This window comes from Lithobates pipiens, unplaced genomic scaffold, assembly GCF_037356315.1.
Source record: "Lithobates pipiens isolate NorthernLeopardFrog02 unplaced genomic scaffold, aLitPip1_a1.2 Scaffold_25, whole genome shotgun sequence".
In the NCBI taxonomy this organism is placed as follows: domain Eukaryota; kingdom Metazoa; phylum Chordata; class Amphibia; order Anura; family Ranidae; genus Lithobates; species Lithobates pipiens.
Window position 1 is genome coordinate 108,348,315 of NW_027507787.1, and position 24,221 is coordinate 108,372,535.

A 24,221-nucleotide genomic window follows, 5' to 3' on the forward strand; every position below is an offset into this window, starting at 1 on the left:
ATGAATGGGTGGGGGCCAGGGAGTGCATAAAACTGCCACCAGATGACCGGGGCAGAGAGGGCAAGGGGATGAAAGTCAGATCTGGTAGGTGGGGGCGGGGGTGAGGAGTTTCCCTCATATTACTCACATTGGCCATCCCTTGAAGCTGAGCGCTCTGCATACCCAGGACGTTCTTCTGTATAATCTAGCCTATGTGTATACAGTAGCCTGTCTTTTGTACACATTAGCCAGTCCTCTGTATACACTAGTCTGTCTGTATACACTAGTGTATACAGATAGGCTAGATTATACAGAAGAACGTCCTGGGTATGCAGAGATGGAGGCTAGGGTATACAGAGAGAGATGCTAGAGTATGCATACTTGCTAGTGTATACAGACGGGCTAGTGTATACAGAAGACCGGCTAGTTTATATAGGGAGGCTAATGTGTGCAAAAGACAGGCTAGTGTATACAAATAGGCTAGATTATAGAGAAGAACATCTTGGGTATGCAGAGAGAGAGGCTGGGTTACACAGAGAGGATGGTGTATGCAGACTTTCTAGTGTATACAGACGGACTAGTGTATACAGAGAGGCTTGGGTATACAGAGAGCTAATGTATAAAGAGCAGCTAGTGTATACAAAAGACATCCAAGGGTATACAGAGAGACTTGTGTATGCAGAAGACCGGCTAGTTTATACAGAGAGGCTAAAGTGTACAAAACACCGGCTAGTGTATATAGATAGGCTAGATTATACAGAAGACCGTCCTGGGTATGCAGAGATGGAGGCTAGGGTATACAGAGAGAGAGTGAGAGGCTGGGTTACACAGAGAGGCAGGAGTATGCAGACTTGCTAGTGTATACAGATGGACTAGTGTATACAGTAGACCGGCTAGTTTACACAGAGAGGCTAATGTGTACAAAAGACAGGCTAGTGTATACAGATAGGCTAGATTATACAGAAGAAGGTCCTGGTTTATGCAAGAGATGGAGGCTAGGGTATGCAGAGAGAGAGGCTTGGTTACACAGACTTGATAGTGTATACAGACGGACTAGTGTATACAGAAGACCGGTTAGTTTATACAGAGAGGCAAATGTGTACAAAAGACAGGCTAGTGTATACAGATAGGCTAGATTATACAGAAGAAGGTCCTGGGTATGCAGAGATGGAGGCTAAGGTATACAGAGAGAGAGGCTAGAGTACGCATACTTGCTAGTGTATACAGATGGACTAGTATATACAGAGGACCGGCTAGTTTATACACAGAGGCTAATGTGTACAAAAGACAGGCTAGTGTAAACAAATAGGCTAGATTATAGAGAAGAACGTCCTGGGTATGCAGAGATGGAGGCTGGGTTACACAGAGAGGCTAGTGTATGCAAGCTTGCTAGTGTATACAGACGGACTAGTGTATACAGTAGACCAGCTAGTTTATACAGGGAGGCTAATGTCTACAGAAGACCGGCTAGTGTATACACATAGGCTAGATTATAGAGAAGAACGTCCTGGGTATGCAGAGATGGAGGCTAAGGTATACAGAGAGAGAAGTTGGGTTACAAAGAGAGGCTAGTGTATGCAGACTTGCTAGTGTATACCGGTGGACTAGTGTATACAGAGAGGCTTGGCTATACAGAGAGCTAATGTATAAAGAGATGCTATACAAAAGACAACCAAGAGTAGACAGTGAGGCTCGTGTATACAGAAGACCGGCTACAGAGAGGCTAATTTGTATATTTGTGTATACAGATAGGCTAGATTATACAGAGGAAGGTCCTGGGTATGCAGAGATGGAGGCTAGGGAATCCAGAGAGAGACTGTGTTACACAGAGAGGCTGGAGTATGCAGAAGACCGGCTATTTTTTTTTTACAGATAGGCTTGTGTATACAGAAGACAGTCTGGGGAATTCAGTGAGGCTAGTGTATGCAGAGAGGCTGGGACACCGAGACTATTGTAAAAAGAAGGCAGGCTAGTGTATATAGATTACGGGCACGTGTATACAGAAGACAGAGAGGCTAGTCTATATAGAGTGGCTGGTGTACACCGAGAGATTAATGTATAACGAAAAGCTAGCGTGTAAAGAAGACAGGACTTTATTTTTTGCTAATGCAACTACTTCTGAAACATGTAAAGTGTTTTTTTCATATTTTGGTGCTGTTAAAAAGTGGTGTGTTGTCAGTGGTGAAATCAATGTGACAGTTAATGTGGAGAACTACAAATATACAAAATAGAGCAAAAGAGTGCTAAGTTTATTTTGTTAAGTCATTGACCGTTATTGGTTTGGCAGTACATGGTTTATTTTGATGTAAGATAGTTTTATTCTCTACTTATAGCCGAGTTTTAGACGACTTTATTGTTAGCATTATTCGCATTATTCCTATTTATTATGCAGAGTGTAAGTATTGCAGTGAGACGATATTGCTTTTGAAAGATTTGTATTATTATACATAGCATTGTTAGCAGACCAATAGGACAATTTACATGGCTTAATATTGCAGAGCGTAATTTATCAGGAAAGAGATCCAAAGCGTTAGTTGCCGTAGCTTCATAAAACTGAGAAATCGTTGCATTACTCTAAATTTAAAAGTTGTTCCGGTAGCACTGAAAAGACGATATTAGATGAGTGATCTACACATTTCGTTTACTATTTCGTTTACTATTGCAGAGAGATACCGGCTAAATGTTAATATGTGCTACGTGTAAGGTAGAAATAAGATGGTTAAGTGTGAGCTGGTTTACCAGGATTTAGAGATAGTAATCTGTTTATTCTAATAATAAATATAGCAAAATAACTCTAAAATTAATATTGAGACATTATAATAAATAATTTCATTACTCTAAATGTAAAAGTTATCCCGGTAGCACTGAGTGGACTGATATTAGATGAGTGATCGTTGTAGTACAAATTCAGTTTCCTATAGCAGAGCAAACTATGACATGGCAAAGAGACAAACTGCTTTGGAAATGTGAATGTGAATTAGAGATGAAATGTCAATCCCCATTGGTTACTTACAGGTTACCATTAATACAGTTAACACGGCTACGTACAGCAAAGTGTGAGCTAAGCAGCTAAATATTACTTAATATTGCAGAGATTAAGTATTGCAGTTGAAAAGAGATCGGAAGCGTTGTTTGCAGTAGCTTCAAAATGACTGAGAAATCATTTAATTACTCTAAATGTAAAAGTTATCCCGGTAGCACTGAGTGGACTGATATTAGTTGAGTGATCGTTGTGGTACAAATTCAGTTTCCTATAGCAGAGAGATACCAGCTAAATGTGAGAAGAGCAAATAAACTGTTCACATCGGTAGCATTGTATTACTCTTAACATGTGCAGCGTGTAAAAAAGCAATAAGATGGTTTTGTATTATCCTAAAATTAGCAGTATACGTAATAAAGGTGAGAAGGTAACCTGGATTTAGACATAGCAAACTCCATAATCGAATTTAGCAAAATTAGAAAGGATCATATTGAGACAGTATATACAGGTCGAGTTTAAGTGGAAATACACAAAATATCTAGCTTACCTTTACATTGTTCAATAGAGCGTTGCAAAGTAATACCAAGGCAGAATGTCGGAATAGCAATTAGATGAGATGATTGCTGTAATCATGAAATATCAGCAACGACTAGGTTTCTATCGGATGAGAAAGTATAATAAATGGCAAAGTATGACATGGCAAAGAGACAAATTGCATTACATGAAATGTCAATCCCCACTGGTTACTTACATATAAACGCGGCTACATACAGCAAAGTGTGAGCTAAGCAGCTAAAGGGTATTTAAGAGTAAATTGACTTAGCTTGAAAATTCCAACGTGTAAATCGTTCCATTAATTTTGTTACGCACGAAGACGGCTTACACTGACTGTTTTCCGTTTCCACTGGTTATCGGCATAATGTATCAGTAACCATGAACATTAATAGTGATAGACAGCTTACATTAGGATGTATGCATGAGGTGAATGTAAAATAGTTGCATTATGTGTTATTAATGTAATCAAACTGTATTGCTATGCTTTGCTACTGCAACCACTTCTCAATCAAGTAAACCGGCCCAATGCTTTTCTCACATTTTGCTGCTGTTAAAAAATGTGTTGCAAGTGTTATATGTTACAAATGGTTATCAGTGTGACAGTTAATGTAGAGAAGAAGTAATACACAAAATAGAGTCAGAAAGAGAATCCTATTGCATAGAGGTAGCGAGAGATGGTTGGTTTACTCTTAATGTGCAGTGTGTAAAAGGTTTTAAAAAGATGGTTTTGTGTGACTTTTGCTTTAACGTAAAATTAGCTGTAGACATTAAAACTTATTACAATGATTTAGAGATAGTAATCTCTATAAAAATAATAATAATAAGTATAGCAAAACAAATTAGGAAAATATTGAGGCAGTATATATAGGTCGAGATATAGTGTTTACACAAAAGGGATCTAGGGATAGTTGCAAAGTCAAGGGATAGTTTCAAAGGTACATTATTTAAGAGTAAATTGACGTAGCTTGCAAATTCCAACGTGTAAATCGTTCCATTAATTTTGTTACGCACGAAGACGGCTTACACTGACTGTTTTCCGTTTCCACTGGAAAGAGAATCCTATTGCATAGAGGTAGCGAGCGATGGTTGCATTACTCTTAATGTGTAAAGGTTTTAAAAAGATGGTTTTGTGTGAATTTTGCTTTAACGTAAAATTAGCTGTAGACATTATAACTATGGTTAGGTTTACAATGATTTAGAGATAGTACAGTGGAAACGTTTATTTGTACACTAACTACACTAACCAGCTGATACTGGTTGAGCAATAAAACTGTTTTATTAAGATGTAAGACTAGTTTTATTCTCTACATATAGGCTTTTCAGAGAGTTGTATAATATAGACGACCAATAGGACATTAGGCTTAATATTGTAGGGAGGAAGTATCGCTGTTCAAAGGTAAGAGATTGAAAGCTTAGCTTGAAAATGGCCGAGAATAGTTGCGTTAGTCTAAATTTAAAGGATATGCCGGTACCAATGAGAAAGCTTATATTAGACTAGTTGATCTTTGCATTACACAATCCTATTATTATTATTATTATTAAGATCATAGTGCAGAGAGATACTCAGTTAATGTCAGAGATACTCGGTTAATGTCAGAAAAGCAATAACACTGTTTACATCGTTAGCGAGCGATAGTTACATTACTCTTAGTATGTGCAGCATCTCTGGTAGCAAATAGATGGTTTTGTGAACATTTTGCATTACGGTACAATTAGCGGTAGAAATCGAAGTGAATAGATTTAACCGGATTTTGAGATAGTACTCTCTATTTCTAATAAGAAATAAAGAAAAATAAGTCAGGATGGTGTGTCAGGACTGTCACATACTTAATGTGACAGTTGATGTGGAGAATTACAAATATTCAAAATAGAGCAAAAGAGTACATGGTTTATTTATATGTATGATAGTTTTATTGCATGCTTGATGTGGATGATTAAAATCGTGTAGTGAGTACAATCTATTTTTAGCATAAGAATGAAAAGGCATAACATGGCAATGAGACAAACTCCATTAGAGATGTGCGCTAGATGAAATGATGAAATGTCTCTGTATAGCCCAGATTGTCTTCTGTTATCACTTAGCCTACCCTCTAAATTCACTAGCCTCTCTATAGCCTCTCTATATACACCAGCATGTTTACAATAGCCTGTCTTCGATATACACTAGCCTATGTTCTGAATACACTAGCCCGTCTTCTGTCTTCTGTATGCCCTAGCCTGTCTTCTGTATACATTAGTCTCTCTGTATAAACTAGCATCTCTGTATACCCCAAACTGTCTTCTGTAAAAACTTGTCTCTCTTTATTGTACACACTAGCTTCTCTGTATACACTAACTAGGCTTCTATATACAATAGCTTCACTCTATACACTAGCCTCTCTGTATAATCTAGCCTCTCTATATACCCTAGATAGTGTTCTGCATACACTAGCCACTCCGTAGAAGCCAGCCTTTATTTTGTATTCACTAGCCTTTCTTCTGTATTCTGTAGTCTTCTGTATATACTAGCTTCTCTGTACACCCTTGCATCTCTGTAATACACTAAACCCTCTGTATACCACAGCCTGTCTTCTGTATACACTAGAATGTAAAAACTAGCTAGAATACACCAGCCTGTCTTCTGTACCCACTAGAATCTCTGTATACACTACCCAGTCTTCTGTATACACTAATAGCTTGGATGTATACCCAAGCCTGTCTTCTGTATACACTAGTCTCTCTATATGCTAGTCTCTCTATCTGTATACACTCGACTCTCTCTATACACTAAACTCTCTATATACACTAACATCTTTGTATATACTAGCTTCTCTTTAAACTAGCCTCTCTGTGTACCCCAGCCTCACTGTTTACTCTAGCATCTCTGTATACTCAAGCCTATCTACATACACGAGTCTGTATTCTGTATTCACTAGCCTTTCTTCTGTATGCTGTAGTCTTCTATATATACCAGGTTCTCTGTACACCCTTGCATCTCTGTAAACACTGTGCAAACTAGCCAGTCTTATGTATACAATCGCCGACTGTATACACTAGACTCTCTGAATACACTAAACTCTCTGTATACCACAGCCTGTCTTCTGTATACACTAGACTGTAAAAACTAGCTAGAATACACCAGCCTTTCTTCTGTACCCACTAGACTCTCTGTATACACTACCCAGTCTTCTGTATAGAATGTCAGCTTTGATGTTTACCCAAGCCTGTCTTCTGTATACACTAGCTTCTCTATATGCACTGTCCTTTCTGTATACACTCGACTCTCTCTATACACTAACCTCTCTATATACACTAACCCTCTTTGTATATACTAGCTTCTCTTTAAACTAGCCTCTCTGTGTACCCCAGCCTCACTGTTTACTCTAGCATCTCTGTATACTCAAGGCTATCTACATACACGAGTCTGTATTCTGTATTCACTAGCCTTTCTTCTGTATGCTGTAGTCTTCTATATATACCAGCTTCTCTGTACACCCTAGCACTGTAACAGTGCTAGGTTCCTGTATTACAGAAACAGAACACCAGCAATAAGGTGTATACCGTGCAGGAGGCACACAACACCCACTCTAACTTCTGCACTGCAGATGCATGTATTGCAGAAATTGAACAGCAGTAATAAAGGGTAGCTTCAGGTGTGTACTGTGCAGGAGGCACATAACACCCACTGTAACAGTGCTAGGTTCCCAAGCAGTAAAGACACTGTCCCTGCCTATCGTCCTCTTTCCCTGACCACCGCAACACACTATACAAGGCCGCCGCGCTGGCGGCCTTATATAGTGTGCGGTGTGTACTAACCCCCCTGAGCTATAATTGGCCACAGGAATCCTGCCTGTGGTGAATTGTGGCTCACCTCACAGAGGATGTCACATCTGTTCTTATTATATAGAACCTATTATGCTGCTCGTAAACTTTTTCAGTTTGGCTGAACGGCCGGACGCAAGTTGCCCCCAGTGCGGGAACATGGGGGGAGACATGATGCACATGTTTTGGAGATGCCCGAAGTTGATCGGCTACTGGACAGAGGTGACAGGAACCATTGATCGGGTGTTTGGAACCTCCACCAGGATGGAGGCGAGGTATTGTCTCCTGGGATTAGTTGAAGGAGTTGGAAACCCGGGAAGTAGCCAGATGGCAGTTCTGAGATGCCTATTTCAGGCAAGGAAACTGATTGCCCAACCCTGCTTAGCCTCCAATGTTGGCAATGACTTGGTTTTTTTCGCTTGTTTCCCAAGATGACCATGTTGGCATTTGTCAAGATGGTTGAGAGTGCCTGAAGAGATCGCCTATGGCCCCATCACCTTGAAAGTGCCTGATCTTGTCTGATCTCAGAGGCTAAGCATTGTCGGGCCTGATTAGTAACTGGATGGGAGACCAACTGGGAATACCAGGTGCCGTAGGATTCTTTTTATGTTGTTGGCGTTGACATGTTTTTTTTTTTTCCGCTTGTTTCCCAAGGTGATCATCTTGGCATTTGTCAAGAGGGCTGAGAGAGCCCAAAGAAATCTCCTACGGCCACATCCCCCTGAATGCGCCCATTCTCATCTGATCTCAGAGGCTAAGCAGGGTCCGGCCTGGATAGTACCTAATTAAAGGTGCCGTAGGAATCTTTTTATATTGTTGGCTTTGACCTGTTTTTCTTTCGCTTGTTTCCCAAGGTGACCATTTTAGCATCAGTCAAGAGTTTTGAGTATGTCCTAAAGCGTTTGCCTGAGGTCACATCACCCTGAAAGCGCCCAATCTCAGAGGCTAAGCAGGGTCTGGGTCAGATGGGTCAATAAAAAAAATAGGTCAACGCCAACAACATAGACCCTGGCGGTCTCGCCAGGGTCTATGTTGTTGGCGTTGACCTATTTTTTTTCACTTGTTTGCCAAGATAACCATCTTGGTATTTGTCAAGAGGGTTGAGAGTGTCTAAATAGAACACCTATGGCCACATCACCCTGAATGAAAGCGCACAATCTCATCTGATCTCGGAGGCCTAGCAGTGTACGGCCTGGTTAATACCTGTATGGGAGACCATCTGTGAATACCAGGTGCTGTAGGCTTCTTTTTATGTTGTTGGCGTTTACCTGTTTATTTTCGCTTGTTTACCAAGGTGACCATCTTGGCGTTTAACAAGAGGGTTGAGAGTGCCCAAAGAGATCACATACGGCCCCATCACCCTGAAAGCGCCCAATCTCATCTGATCTCAGAGGCTAAACAGTGTCGGGCCTGGTTAGTACCTGGATGGGAGACCGCCTGGGAATACCAGGTGCCATAGGCTTCTTTTTCTGTTGTTGGGTTTGAACTGTTTATTTCGCTTGTTTCTCAAGGCGACCATCTTGGCGTTTGTCAAGAGGGTTGGGCGTGTCTTGAAGAGAACGCTTACGGCCACATCACCCTGAAAGCACCCGATCTCGTCTGATTTCAGAGGCTTAGCAGCGTCAGGCCTGGTTAGTACCTGGATGGGAGACTGCCTGGGAAGACCAGGTGACATAGAAGGATCTGGCCTGGTTAGTGTCTTGATTGGGAGATCTCCTGGGAATACCGGATGCCGTAGGATTCTTTTTATGTTGTTGGCTTTGGCCTGTTTTTTTTCCCTTGTTTCCCAAGGTGAACATCTTGGCATTTGTCAAGAGGGTTGAGAGTGCACAAAGAAATTGCCTACAGGCACAACACCCTGAAAGCGCCCAATCTCGTTTGGTCTCAGAGGCTAAGCAGGGTTGGGCCTGGTTTGTAGAGGACCCTGGGCCTGGGCCTGGTTTGGGTGGACCCCCTTACAGACATCGCTACTTTCTGACTATGTTATTACGATTGAACCAAATGTGAGTGTAATTTTATTATTATTTTTTAATGAATTGGATGTTAAAACGGTATCACGCTATGCTAGTTTTCTACTTCCATGGTCTTTGATACCTGAGCCCCCTATTTTCGTGGGATGAGCACTATAGGAGGATCGCTACAGATGATTTCATGACCTGAAGACTTGCGGGAGATTACATACTAGATGTATGATTATCTGGTTTGCTAACCTACAGGCCCATATGACTCGAGAGGTGTAAGCCTTCCTCTGAGTCCACGTCATTTGGTAAGCCTCCTCTCCCCTTCTTTATCACGGTGGTGGTGGTATTCTACACATCAGAAGTTGAATTTCACCTTTTTTCACGTCACCTCAAGTTTGGAATTGTGATTGATATTACACATTTCAAGGACTGTTAGACGTTCACTTGATGGACTGTATATGTTAAATTAATTTTATTTACCTTAACCTTTTGTGTGCATGAGGTTCATGCACTCTTCCACCTGGGAGTAAAATCTCTTAATATACAACGGAATTTACACATAATTTCTTTTTTTTGAAGTGTATGTAATTTCATTTGCTTGAATTAGTGCCTTACTGGTTCATGTGGTTTGTTGCCACCTAAGCGCCACACTTTTTTGTTTTAATTTGGGCCTGGTTTGTACCTGGATGGGAGATCGCCTGGGTTTTCCAAATGCTGCAGGCTTCTTTTTATGTTGTTGACTTGTTTTTTTTGTTTGTTTCCCAAGGTGACCATCTTGGCGTTTGTCAAGAGGGTTGAGCGTGCATTTGATCTCAGAGGCTAAGCAGGGTTGGGACCTGGTTAGAACCTGGATGGGAGACCGCCTGGGATTTCTCGATGCCATAGGCTTTAGTTTTAAGTTGTTGGCATTGACTTATTTTTTTTAATTTTATTATTCTTTTATTAAGTAGAACATAAATATAACAGTCAACCATACAGCATGACCCAGGGTCACAATTACATGGTAACAAAACATAGGCAGCCAAATAACTCTGGGTTCTCAGAGGGGAGTCCTACGGTTTCATGCAGAAAAGAGAGAAACCCCACCTCCGACATGTAGTACAGAACTACTGAGTAACGGAGTAGTGCAGCTCCGTTCAGACAAATGTAATCATGGAGAACAACTGGGACCACAGCGAGCCAGCTTATCATGACCTACGTGAACCAGAGTAAAATATGAGCCGGTCATGTCCAGAACCCTGGGGTTCTTCTGGGTCCCGAAGGCTAGTAAGGAGACAAGGCATAGTCAAAAGGGAGGACGGGGGAAGAAGAGAGTGCAAAGACAGAGAGAGAGGAGTTGGGGGGATGGCGGCGGGAAAAAAAAGAAAAATAAAGACAAAAAGGGAGGGGGGGAATGCCACCCAGGGCAGACATGGCCTACGTAGGTAAACGTTAGATGTTCAGTCATTTTCTGGGACAGAGGCACTGCTCACCTCCCGAACGTAGTCTCGAGTACCAGTAAAATACCTCCAGGGCCTCCATGTAACACTAAATGCCTCTTCAGTGTTGTGAAGGGTGGCGGTCAATTCTTCCATCCGGAGAATATGATTGACTTTGGAATACCACAGCACCTTGGATGGGGGCTGAGGCTGCCTCCACAGTGCGGGAATGCAGGCCCGGGCAGCATTCAGGAGTTGCATCGTGAGGGTTTTTTTGTATTTTCGAACAGGCTGTTCGGTCAAGTGTAGAAGGCACGCTGCTGGGAACCCAAAAGTTCCTCAAGGCCGGGCATGCCCAGAAAAGGTGTCCCATGGTCCCCGTATCTGAATTTCACCTCCAACAAACATCCGGGATCGATCTATCCATTTTATTCAGAAGGTATGGGACTCTATACCAGCGTGAGACTATCTTGTATCCTGATTCTTGATATTGGTTTGCGATGGAAGCTTTATGTACTAAGGTCAGGATCATCCCTATCTGTTGTGGGGTAAATGTGATGCCTAAGTCCCTGTCCCATTTGTGGATAAATGGTGGGGGTCGACTCCTCCTCCTGACTACTCAATAGGTTGTACAGGAGGGAGAGGGTGTGTCGCACAGGTTCCCTTTTGTGACAGATGGATTCATAGGGTGTCAGGTCTCTAGGAGTGTAGGGGGCCCTTTGTATGGCCAGAAGAAAGTGACGAAGTTGATAAGCACTAAACAAGTCAAGCGGAGGGTCAGAAAGCTCGGCGACAGTTTGCGTGGTCGGGAGCCCTCCCGAGGGCCACACCTCTCCCAGACGCTGTTTCCCCACCACTGTCAACTGTCGCAGTTTCTTGCTGGTAAATCCCGGTGGGAAGTCTGGATAACCTATAACCGGAGTCATTGGTGATGGCAGGGGAGCAATGTGTGTGCAGCGGAACAACCTCCGCACAACAGCCAATGTAGCTCCTACTACGGGGTGACCTCTGAGGTCTTTTGGTAGGGAGGACAGGAGCCACGGGGAGGTCAATAGGGGAATAGATCCATCCTCAATCTCCATCTCCACCCACTGCTTGTGTGGGCCATTACAATGCCAATCAACGACTCTCGCTAGCAGAGTCACTCTGTAGTATTGTCTGAGATCTGGGAGACCCAGACCCCCCTTGTCCTTTGGTCTGGCAAGCAATTGCAAACGGGCTCTGGGCGGTTTGCGCGCCCAAATAAAGTCCCGGAGCAGCACCTGAGTTGTCTGAAAAAAATTGGGGGTAACCAGATCGGTAATGTCTGGAACATGTATAAGATCCGCGGGAGGGCCGTCATTTTGAATGCATTACCGAACCAGGTCAGTGTTAAAGCATGCCAGTTTCCCAAATCAGATTTCAGTCTATCCAGGAGAGGGACAAAATTAAGAGGAGCGGAGCCTCTTGGCCTCACCATCCGGGACAGATATATTCAATACAGCTGACTTGGCGCAATTGATTTTATAGTTTGATAGGCTGCCGTATCGCTGTAGAGACGCAAGTATATTGGGAAGCAAAATGTGTGGATTGGAGACGGAAAAAATTAGATCGTCAGCGTACGCCGCAATTTTGTGGTGTGGTGTGCCGAGGGTTTGGATATGCCAGTAATATTCGGGTCATTCCGAACGTGACACATAAGTGGTTCCAGTGTCAGAATAAAAATGAGGGGAGACAGAGGGCACCCCTGCCTCGTCCCATTAGTTATGGGGAAAGAGTCCGAGCACCACTCGTTCACTCGTACCGCTGCCGGCGGCGTGGAGTAAAGCGGGTTGAGAGTGCCTGAAGAGATTGCCTATGGCCACATCACTCTGAAAGCACCCAATCTCGTCTGATCTTGGAGGCTAAGACGAGTCGGGCCTGGTTAGTACCTGTAGGCTTCTTTTTATGTTGTTGGCGTTGATTCGTTTTTTTTTTTTGCTTGTTTCCCAAGGTGACCATCTTGGCATTTGTCAAGAGGGTTGAGAGTGCCCAAAGAGATCGCTTACAGCAGCATCACCCTGAAAGAGCCCTATCTCTTCTCTTCTCTGAGGCTAAGAAGGGTTGGGCCTAGTTAGTACCTGGATGGGAGATGGCGTTGGAATACCAGGTGCCGTATTCTTCTTTTTATGTTGTTGACATTGACCTGTTTTTTTTTTTTCACTTGTTTCCCAAGGTGACCATCTTGGCGTTTGTCAAGAGGGTTGAGAGTGCCCGAAGAGATCACCTATGGCCCCATCACCCTGAAAGCACCCAATCTCGTCTGATCTTGGATGCTAAACAGTGTCGGGCCTGGTTAGTACCTGGATGGGAGACCGCCTGGGAATACCAGGTGCCATAGGCTTTTTTTTTTCTTTTTTTTATTTAGTAGTATGCGACATACAATGCAAAGGCAACTTCACAGAATGTGTGATACAAATAGTTACAAACAAACGATCATATTGCATGGATATCAGAGCCAATGGTAAGAAGTTCGAGGAGAATAGCACGTGTACAGCTTTGCGGTCATATGAAGATGAGATTAAAGCTCCATCTCGTTGGGATCCTCTACCACTTAAAATATTATTGATACTAGCCCTGCTACCCTCGAAGAGTTTAGATATCCATAGATAGGGGAAGAGTATTGTGTAGTAGTCAAATGGGGTCGGAACAAATACATTTTCTTTTCCTTTTTTGAGTTAAGAAGGGAAATAGTAGAACTGAAAGGAGGGAGAAGGGGAAAGAGAAGATTGGGGAAGGAAATGGCAGAAAAGGAAAAGAAGGGGTAAGGGGGTGTCGTGGGTAGAGTGGATAGGGTGGGACCCCACCCCTCCCAGGGAGCAAGAGACGCCCTCGGCTCACCAGCTCATCAGCTGTCCAACGTTTGGAACAGCGATTTCCAACGATCACCATGAGCTTACTATGTCTCGCGGAGGTATTCTTCCGAAAAGCGAAACTGGGTCCAGTAGAACCATCTGTTCCCATGCTCCTCCGTTTTATCCCTCATTGTGGCAGTCAGGTCTTCCATTCGTTCAATATCATTTACCCTTGCGAACCACTGGGTCACCATTGGAGCAGATTGCTCTTTCCACTGACTTGGGATGCAGGCCCAGCTAGCATTGAGGAGATGTTTAAGTAAGGACTTATGATAACGCTTTCTCGACATAGGAGTTAGATTGAGAAGAACTGCTGCGGGATCATTGGCTAAGGAAATGTCTGTGAACTTGTGGATGAGTCTCAGGACAGGCTGCCAGAATGTTTGTAATTTAGGGCATTCCCAAAAAATGTGGAGAATGGTGCCAGCCTGTTGCTCACAGTGACAGCAGCGGTCAGATTGACCTGGGAATATTTTGGCCAACACCACCGGTGTACGATACCAGCGTGTGATCAGCTTATATGAGATCTCCTGATATTTACTGCAGAGTGACGACTTATGGGCGAAAAAGAGTATTCTGTCCTTCTGTGGTTTGGAGAATGTAGTTTGTAAGTCCCTTTTCCATTTAGCTAGGAAGGGTGGATCCGTGGAGGATTGTGCGTCTGTCAGGATTTGGTAGGACCTAGAGAGGGAACCACGAATTGGGCCATCATCCAGGCAAAGTTCCTCGAAGGGGTGGAATTGTCTAGAGAAGAAGTGATCCGAGGAAATGGATTAGCTGTCTAGCTCTCCAGCTATCCATTGCAACAGGTACTTGCTCTAGCAGTATGGTCCCCATGGGAATCAAGCCCGTGGGTCCAAGAAATAGGGCTGCTCTTCAGAAGCCCTTTCGGGGCTTGCCTGGTAAAGGCCTGGTCAGACAGGCCCGGAGGGAATCTAGGATGTCCAATAATTGGGGTCATAGGAGAAGGGAAGTTAGTCAGGTGGGAAAGGTGAAAAAAACTATCCATCTCGGCGAGCGAGGGGCCAATTAACGGGTGAGTAGTCACACAGGGCTCCAATGGCCTCCCCGCCCAAGGCAGACCAGCCAGTGGAACCCACGCCATCTCCTGCTCTAGCTTGACCCATAGCTTCAGTTCCCCATGCCGGTGTCTTATCACATATGGTCCCCCATCGCATAGTGTCCGCTGTGTACTGCGCATGTGCAGTACACAGCAACACAGATTCTGAAAATTGCCGAGCATGAACGGCGCCTGCGCACTGAGTCCAGGTTCTATCCCTACTATCCAAGTGGACATAGAGTAAGAATATAAAAGAGCCGAGCGCAGCGAGGCTGAGCCCGAAGCGTGGCGAGCAAAGCTCGCCTGCGAGGGGCCCTCTAATATTCACAACCCTATGTCCGTTTGGATGGTGGGGCTACCACCTCCACTCACCGCGCAGGTGCCGTTCAGCTTCAGAGATTTTCCGAAGCTTCGTCTGCTCCGTAGTGCGCATGCGCAGTACGGCGCAGACACTATATCATGGCCGGACAGTATATGGCAGAACACCGGCACCAGTCAACCACCGGTTTCATGTGCGTCGCTGTGTAATATAGAGCAGGGTCCGGGAAGCCAATACCTCCCCGCAATTTCGGTCACAATAGCATTGCCCTACCAATACGCATATGTTTTCTTCTTGGCTTATTTTTATGTTGTTGGCTTTGACCTGTTTTTTTTAGCTTGTTTCCCAAGGTGACCATCTTGGCCTTTGTCAAGAGGCTTCAGAGTGCCCAAAGAGAGTGCCTACGGCCAAATCACCCTGAAAGAGCCCAATCTCATCTGATCTCAGAGGCTAAGCAGCGATGGGCCTGGTTAGTACCTGGATGGGAGACAGCTTGGGAATACCAGGTGCCGTAGGCTTCTCATTGTGTTGTCGGCGTTGACCTGTTTTTTTCCCCTTGTTTCCCAAGGTGACCATCTTGGCATGTGTCAAGAGGGTTGAGAGTGCACAAAGAAATTGCCTAGGAGCACAACACCCTGAAAGCGCCCAATCTCGTTTGGTCTCAGAGGCTAAGCAGGGTTGGGCCTGGTTTGTACCTGGATGGGAGACCGCCTGGGTTTTCCAGATGCCACAGGCTTATTTTTATGTTGTTGGTGTTGACCTGTTTTTTTCGCTTGTTTCCCAAAGTGATCATCTTGGCATTTGTCAAGAGGGTTGAGAGTGCCTAAAGAGATCGCTTACAGCCGCATCACCCTGAAAGCACCCTATCTCTTCTGATCTCAGAGGCTAAGAAGGGTTGGGCCTAGTTAGTACTTGAATGGGAGACGGTCTTGGAATACCAGGTGCCGTATTCTTCTTTTTATGTTGTTGGCGTTGACCTGTTTTTTTTCGCTTGTTTCCCAGGGTGACTATCTTGGCATTTTTCGAGAGGGATGAGAGTGCCCAAAGATATTGCCTATGGGCACATCACCCTGAAAGCGCCCAATCTCCGCTGATCTCAGAGGCTAGAAAGGGTCGTGCCTTGTTAATACCTGGATGGGAGACCGCCTGGAAATACTCGGTGCGGTAGGCTTCTTTCTATGTTGTTGGCCTTGACTTGTTTTTTTTGTTTGTTTCCCAAGGTGACCATCTTGGCGTTTGTCAAGAGGGTTGAGCATGCCTGAAAAAATCTACTATGGCTGCATCAGCCTGAAAGAGCCAAATCTCATTTGATCTCAAAGGCTAAGCAGGGTTGGGACCTGGTTAGTACCTGGATGGGAGACCGCCTGGGATTTCTCGATGCCATAGGCTTTTTTTTAAGTTGTTGGCATTGACTTATTTTTTGTTTTATTCTTTTATTAAGTATAAGTAGAACAACATAAATATAACAGTCAACTATACAGCATGACCCAGGGTCACAATTACATGGTAACAAAAAATAGGCAGCCAAATAACTCTGGGTTCTCAGAGGGGAGTCCTAGAGTTTCATGCAGAAAAGAGAGAAACCCCACCTCCGACATGTAGTACAGTATAACTAATGCAGCTCCGTTCGGACAAATGTAATCATGGAGAACAACTGGGACCACCGCGAGCCAGCTTATCATGACCTATGTGAACCAGAGTAAAATATGAGCCGGTCGTGTCCAGAACCCTGGGGTTCTTCTGGGTCCCAAAGGCTAGTAAGGAGACAAGGCATAGTCAAAAGGGAGGACGGGGGAAGAAAAGAGTGCAAAGACGGAGAGAGAGGAGGGGGGGGGATGGCGGCGGGGAAAAAAAGGAAAAATAAAGACAAAAAGGGAGGGGGGGGGAATGCCACCCAGGGCAGACATGGCCTACGTAGGTAAACGTTAGATGTTCAGTCTTTTTCTGGGACAGGGGCGCTGCTCACCTCCCGAATGTAGTCTCAATTACCAGTAAAATACCTCCAGGGCCTCCATGTAACACTAAATGCCTCTTCAGTGTTGTGAAGGGTGGCGGTCAATTCTTCCATCCGGAGAATATGATTGACTTTGGAATACCACAGCACCTTGGATGGGGGCTGAGGCTGCCTCCACAGTGTGGGAATGCAGGCCCGGGCGGCGTTCAGGAGTTGCATCGTGAGGGTTTTTTTGTATTTTCGAACAGGCTGTTTGGTCAAGTGTAGAAGGCACGCTGCTGGGTTGTCTGCGATATCTACATTTCTGAGAGTTTTTTTATCGTCCCGGTCACCTCCACCCAAAAGTTCCTCAAGGCCGGGCATGCCCAGAAAATGTGTCCCATGGTCCCCGTATCTGAATTGCACCTCCAACAAACATCCGGGATCGATCTATTCATTTTATTCAGAAGGTATGGGACTCTATACCAGCGTGAGACTATCTTGTATCCTTATTCTTGATATTGGTTTGCGATGGAAGCTTTATGTACTAAGGTCAGGATCTTCCCTATCTGTTGTGGGGTAAATGTGATGCCTAAGTCCCTCTCCCATTTGTGGATAAATGGTGGGGGTCGACTCCTCCTCCTGACTACTCAATAGGTTGTACAGGAGGGAGAGGGTGTGTCGCACAGGTTCCCTTTTGTGACAGATGGATTCATAGGGTGTCAGGTCTCTAGGAGTGTAGGGGGCCCTTTGTATGGCCAGAAGAAAGTGACGAAGTTGATAAGCACTAAACAAGTCAAGCAGAGGGTCAGAAAGCTCGGCGACAGTTTGCGTGGTCGGGAGCCCTCCCGAGGGCCACACCTCTCCCAGACGCTGTTTCCCCACCACTGTCAACTGTCGCGGTTTCTTGTTGGTAAATCCCGGTGGGAAGTCTGGATTACCTATAACCGGAGTCATTGGTGATGGCAGGGGAGCAATGTGTGTGCAGCGGAACAACCTCCGCACAACAGCCAACGTAGCTCCCACTACGGGGTGACCTCTGAGGTCTTTTGGTAGGGAGGACAGGAGCCACGGGGAGGTCAATAGGGGAATGGATCCATCCTCAATCTCCATCTCCACCCACTGCTTGTGTGGGCCATTACAATGCCAATCAACGACTCTCGCTAGCAGAGTCACTCTGTAGTATTGTCTGAGATCTGGGAGACCCAGACCCCCCTTGTCCTTTGGTCTGGCAAGCAATTGCAAACGGGCTCTGGGCGGTTTGCACGCCCAAATAAAGTCCCGGTGCAGCACCTGCAGTTGTCTGAAAAAATTTGGGGGTAACCGGATCGGTAATGTCTGGAACATGTATAAGATCTGCGGGAGGGCCGTCATTTTGAATGCATTACAGCGCCCGAACCAGGTCAGTGTTAAAGCATGCCAGTTTCCCAAATCAGATTTCAGTCTATTCAGGAGAGGGACAAAATTAAGCGGGTACAATTGCGCTAAATCAGCTGCGATGTCAACGCCCAGGTAACGTATAGATAACGTATATTCAGCCCAGTAGAATGGAAAAGCGGAGTGGAGCCTCTTGGCCTCACCATCCGGGACCGATATATTCAATACAGCTGACTTGGCGCAATTGATTTTATAGTTTGATAGGCTGCTGTATCACTGGAGAGACGCAAGTATATTGGGAAGCAAAATGTGTGGATTGGAGACGGAAAAAATTATAACATCAGCGTACGCCGCAATTTTGTGGTGTGCCGAGGGTTTGGATATGCCAGTAATATTCGGGTCATTCCGAACGTGACACATAAGTGGTTCCAGTGTCAGAATAAAAATTAGGGGAGACAGATGGCACCCCTGCCTCATCCCATTAGTGATGGGGAAAGAGTCCGAGCAGCACTCGTTCACCCGTACCGCTGCCGACTGTGTGGAGTAAAGCGACATCATCATGTTGGGGCCAAGACCTATATGTTCCAGGGTGGCCTGCATAAAGTGCCAGGCCACCCTGTCAAAGGCCTTCTCCGCGTCCGTTGACAACATAAGCAAGGGCCTTCCCTGTACATGCGCCGCATGGATTAAATTGAGGACTCGGGCCGTATTGTCTCTAGCTTCCGACTTATTTTTATTTTTTTTGCTTGTTTCCCAAGGTGACCATCTTGGCGTTTGTCAAGAGGGTTGAAAGTGCCTGAAGAGATTGCCTACGGGCACATCACCCTGAAAGCACCTGATCTCGTTTGATGTTGGAGGCTAAGAAGAGTAGGGCCTTGTTTAGTACCTGGATGGAAGACCGCCTGGGAATACCAGGTGTCGTAGACTTCTTTTTATTTTGTTGGCGTTGACCTGTTTTTTTTTCGCTTGTTTCCCAAAGTGACCATCTTGGTGTTTCTCAAGAGGGTTGAGAGTGCCTGAAGAGATTGCCTATGGCCACATCACTCTGAAAGCACCCAATCTCGTCTGATCTTGGAGGCTAAGAAGAGTCGGGCCTGGTTAGTACCTGGATGGGAGACCACCTGGGAATACCAGTTATTGTAGGCTTCTTTTTATGTTGTTGGCGTTGATTCGTTTTTTTTTTTGCTTGTTTCCCAAGGTGACCATCTTGGCATTTGTCAAGAGGGTTGAGAGTGCCCAAAGAGATCGCTTACAGCAGCATCACCCTGAAAGAGCCCTATCTCTTCTCTTCTCTGAGGCTAAGAAGGGTTGGGCCTAGTTAGTACCTGGATGGGAGATGGCGTTGGAATACCAGGTGCCGTATTCTTCTTTTTATGTTGTTGACATTGACCTGTTTTTTTTCGCTTGTATCTCAAGGTGACTATCTTGGCATTTGTCAAGAGGGTTGAGAGTGCCTAAAGAGATCGCTTACAGCCGCATCACCCTGAAAGCACCCTATCTCTTCTGATCTCAGAGGCTAAGAAGGGTTGGGCCTAGTTAGTACTTGAATGGGAGACGGCCTTGGAATACCAGGTGCCGTATTCTTCTTTTTATGTTGTTGGCGTTGACCTGTTTTTTTTCGCTTGTTTCCCAGGGTGACTATCTTGGCATTTTTCGAGAGGGATGAGAGTGCCCAAAGAGATTGCCTATGGGCACATCACCCTGAAAGCGCCCAATCTCCGCTGATCTCAGAGGCTAGAAAGGGTCGTGCCTTGTTAATACCTGGATGGGAGACCGCCTGGAAATACTCGGTGCGGTAGGCTTCTTTCTATGTTGTTGGCCTTGACTTGTTTTTTTTGTTTGTTTCCCAAGGTGACCATCTTGGCGTTTGTCAAGAGGGTTGAGCATGCCTGAAAAAATCTACTATGGCTGCATCAGCCTGAAAGAGCCAAATCTCATTTGATCTCAAAGGCTAAGCAGGGTTGGGACCTGGTTAGTACCTGGATGGGAGACCGCCTGGGATTTCTCGATGCCATAGGCTTTTTTTTAAGTTGTTGGCATTGACTTATTTTTTGTTTTATTCTTTTATTAAGTATAAGTAGAACAACATAAATATAACAGTCAACTATACAGCATGACCCAGGGTCACAATTACATGGTAACAAAAAATAGGCAGCCAAATAACTCTGGGTTCTCAGAGGGGAGTCCTAGAGTTTCATGCAGAAAAGAGAGAAACCCCACCTCCGACATGTAGTACAGTATAACTATTGCAGCTCCGTTCGGACAAATGTAATCATGGAGAACAACTGGGACCACCGCGAGCCAGCTTATCATGACCTATGTGAACCAGAGTAAAATATGAGCCGGTCGTGTCCAGAACCCTGGGGTTCTTCTGGGTCCCAAAGGCTAGTAAGGAGACAAGGCATAGTCAAAAGGGAGGACGGGGGAAGAAAAGAGTGCAAAGACGGAGAGAGAGGAGGGGGGGGGGGGGGATGGCGGCAGGGAAAAAAAGGAAAAATAAAGACAAAAAGGGAGGGGGGGGGAATGCCACCCAGGGCAGACATGGCCTACGTAGGTAAACGTTAGATGTTCAGTCTTTTTCTGGGACAGGGGCGCTGCTCACCTCCCGAATGTAGTCTCAATTACCAGTAAAATACCTCCAGGGCCTCCATGTAACACTAAATGCCTCTTCAGTGTTGTGAAGGGTGGCGGTCAATTCTTCCATCCGGAGAATATGATTGACTTTGGAATACCACAGCACCTTGGATGGGGGCTGAGGCTGCCTCCACAGTGTGGGAATGCAGGCCCGGGCGGCGTTCAGGAGTTGCATCGTGAGGGTTTTTTTGTATTTTCGAACAGGCTGTTTGGTCAAGTGTAGAAGGCACGCTGCTGGGTTGTCTGCGATATCTACATTTCTGAGAGTTTTTTTATCGTCCCGGTCACCTCCACCCAAAAGTTCCTCAAGGCCGGGCATGCCCAGAAAATGTGTCCCATGGTCCCCGTATCTGAATTGCACCTCCAACAAACATCCGGGATCGATCTATTCATTTTATTCAGAAGGTATGGGACTCTATACCAGCGTGAGACTATCTTGTATCCTTATTCTTGATATTGGTTTGCGATGGAAGCTTTATGTACTAAGGTCAGGATCTTCCCTATCTGTTGTGGGGTAAATGTGATGCCTAAGTCCCTCTCCCATTTGTGGATAAATGGTGGGGGTCGACTCCTCCTCCTGACTACTCAATAGGTTGTACAGGAGGGAGAGGGTGTGTCGCACAGGTTCCCTTTTGTGACAGATGGATTCATAGGGTGTCAGGTCTCTAGGAGTGTAGGGGGCCCTTTGTATGGCCAGAAGAAAGTGACGAAGTTGATAAGCACTAAACAAGTCAAGCAGAGGGTCAGAAAGCTCGGCGACAGTTTGCGTGGTCGGGAGCCCTCCCGAGGGCCACACCTCTCCCAGACGCTGTTTCCCCACCACTGTCAACTGTCGCGGTTTCTTGTTGGTAAATCCCGGTGGGAAGTCTGGATTACCTATAACCGGAGTCATTGGTGATGGCAGGGGAGCAATGTGTGTGCAGCGGAACAACCTCCGCACAACAGCCAACGTAGCTCCCACTACGGGGTGACCTCTGAGGTCTTTTGGTAGGGAGGACAGGAGCCACGGGGAGGTCAATAGGGGAATGGATCCATCCTCAATCTCCATCTCCACCCACTGCTTGTGTGGGCCATTACAATGCCAATCAACGACTCTCGCTAGCAGAGTCACTCTGTAGTATTGTCTGAGATCTGGGAGACCCAGACCCCCCTTGTCCTTTGGTCTGGCAAGCAATTGCAAACGGGCTCTGGGCGGTTTGCACGCCCAAATAAAGTCCCGGTGCAGCACCTGCAGTTGTCTGAAAAAATTTGGGGGTAACCGGATCGGTAATGTCTGGAACATGTATAAGATCTGCGGGAGGGCCGTCATTTTGAATGCATTACAGCGCCCGAACCAGGTCAGTGTTAAAGCATGCCAGTTTCCCAAATCAGATTTCAGTCTATTCAGGAGAGGGACAAAATTAAGCGGGTACAATTGCGCTAAATCAGCTGCGATGTCAACGCCCAGGTAACGTATAGATAACGTATATTCAGCCCAGTAGAATGGAAAAGCGGAGTGGAGCCTCTTGGCCTCACCATCCGGGACCGATATATTCAATACAGCTGACTTGGCGCAATTGATTTTATAGTTTGATAGGCTGCCGTATCACTGGAGAGACGCAAGTATATTGGGAAGCAAAATGTGTGGATTGGAGACGGAAAAAATTATAACATCAGCGTACGCCGCAATTTTGTGGTGTGCCGAGGGTTTGGATATGCCAGTAATATTCGGGTCATTCCGAACGTGACACATAAGTGGTTCCAGTGTCAGAATAAAAATTAGGGGAGACAGATGGCACCCCTGCCTCATCCCATTAGTGATGGGGAAAGAGTCCGAGCAGCACTCGTTCACCCGTACCGCTGCCGACTGTGTGGAGTAAAGCGACATCATCATGTTGGGGCCAAGACCTATATGTTCCAGGGTGGCCTGCATAAAGTGCCAGGCCACCCTGTCAAAGGCCTTCTCCGCGTCCGTTGACAACATAAGCAAGGGCCTTCCCTGTACATGCGCCGCATGGATTAAATTGAGGACTCGGGCCGTATTGTCTCTAGCTTCCGACTTATTTTTATTTTTTTTGCTTGTTTCCCAAGGTGACCATCTTGGCATTTGTCAAGAGGGTTGAAAGTGCCTGAAGAGATTGCCTACGGGCACATCACCCTGAAAGCACCTGATCTCGTTTGATGTTGGAGGCTAAGAAGAGTAGGGCCTTGTTTAGTACCTGGATGGAAGACCGCCTGGGAATACCAGGTGTCGTAGACTTCTTTTTATTTTGTTGGCGTTGACCTGTTTTTTTTTCGCTTGTTTCCCAAAGTGACCATCTTGGTGTTTCTCAAGAGGGTTGAGAGTGCCTGAAGAGATTGCCTATGGCCACATCACTCTGAAAGCACCCAATCTCGTCTGATCTTGGAGGCTAAGAAGAGTCGGGCCTGGTTAGTACCTGGATGGGAGACCACCTGGGAATACCAGTTATTGTAGGCTTCTTTTTATGTTGTTGGCGTTGATTCGTTTTTTTTTTTGCTTGTTTCCCAAGGTGACCATCTTGGCATTTGTCAAGAGGGTTGAGAGTGCCCAAAGAGATCGCTTACAGCAGCATCACCCTGAAAGAGCCCTATCTCTTCTCTTCTCTGAGGCTAAGAAGGGTTGGGCCTAGTTAGTACCTGGATGGGAGATGGCGTTGGAATACCAGGTGCCGTATTCTTCTTTTTATGTTGTTGACATTGACCTGTTTTTTTTCGCTTGTATCTCAAGGTGACTATCTTGGCATTTGTCAAGAGGGTTGAGAATGCCCAAAGAGATTGCCTATGGGCACATAACCCTGAAAGCGCCCGATCTCCTCTGATCTCAGAAGCTAAACAGGGTTGGGCCTTGCTAGTACCGGGATTGGAGACCACCTGGGAATACTAGGTGCTGTAGGCTTCTTTTTATGTTGTTGGCCTTGTCCTGTTTTTTTTTCACTTGTTTCCCAAGGTGACCATCTTGGCGTTTGTTAAGAGGGTTGAGAGTGCCGGAAGAGATCACCTACGGCCCCATAACCCTGAAAGCGCCCAATCTCGTCTGATCTCGGATGCTAAACAGTGTCGGGCCTGGTTAGTACCTGGATGGGAGACCGCCTGGGAATACCAGGTGCCATAGGCTTTTTTTTTATTTATTTATTTTTTATTTAGTAGTATGCGACATACAATGCAAAGGCAACTTCACAGAATGTGTGATACAAATAGTTACAAACAAACGATCATATTGCATGGATATCAGAGCCAATGGTAAGAAGTCCGAGGAGAATAGCACGTGTACAGCTTTGTGGTCATATCAAGATGAGATTAAAGCTCCATCTCGTTGGGATCCTCTACCACT

The 24,221-nt window shown here is 45.4% G+C and overlaps 8 pseudogenes; all 8 read left to right on the top strand.

Annotated features, from left to right (window-relative positions):
• The first annotated feature begins 7,795 nt into the window (after positions 1 to 7,795).
• Positions 7,796 to 7,914, top strand: LOC143931629 (5S ribosomal RNA; annotated as a pseudogene).
• Positions 7,915 to 8,658: 744 nt separating this feature from the next.
• On the top strand, positions 8,659 to 8,777 carry LOC143931301 (5S ribosomal RNA; annotated as a pseudogene).
• A 4,160-nt stretch (positions 8,778 to 12,937) lies between these two features.
• Positions 12,938 to 13,056, top strand: LOC143932310 (5S ribosomal RNA; annotated as a pseudogene).
• Positions 13,057 to 15,345: 2,289 nt separating this feature from the next.
• Positions 15,346 to 15,464, top strand: LOC143931061 (5S ribosomal RNA; annotated as a pseudogene).
• A 3,819-nt stretch (positions 15,465 to 19,283) lies between these two features.
• LOC143931917 (5S ribosomal RNA) lies at positions 19,284 to 19,402 on the top strand (annotated as a pseudogene).
• Positions 19,403 to 23,229: 3,827 nt separating this feature from the next.
• LOC143931928 (5S ribosomal RNA) lies at positions 23,230 to 23,348 on the top strand (annotated as a pseudogene).
• A 319-nt stretch (positions 23,349 to 23,667) lies between these two features.
• Positions 23,668 to 23,786, top strand: LOC143931226 (5S ribosomal RNA; annotated as a pseudogene).
• A 100-nt stretch (positions 23,787 to 23,886) lies between these two features.
• Positions 23,887 to 24,005, top strand: LOC143931175 (5S ribosomal RNA; annotated as a pseudogene).
• The last annotated feature ends 216 nt before the right edge of the window (positions 24,006 to 24,221 follow it).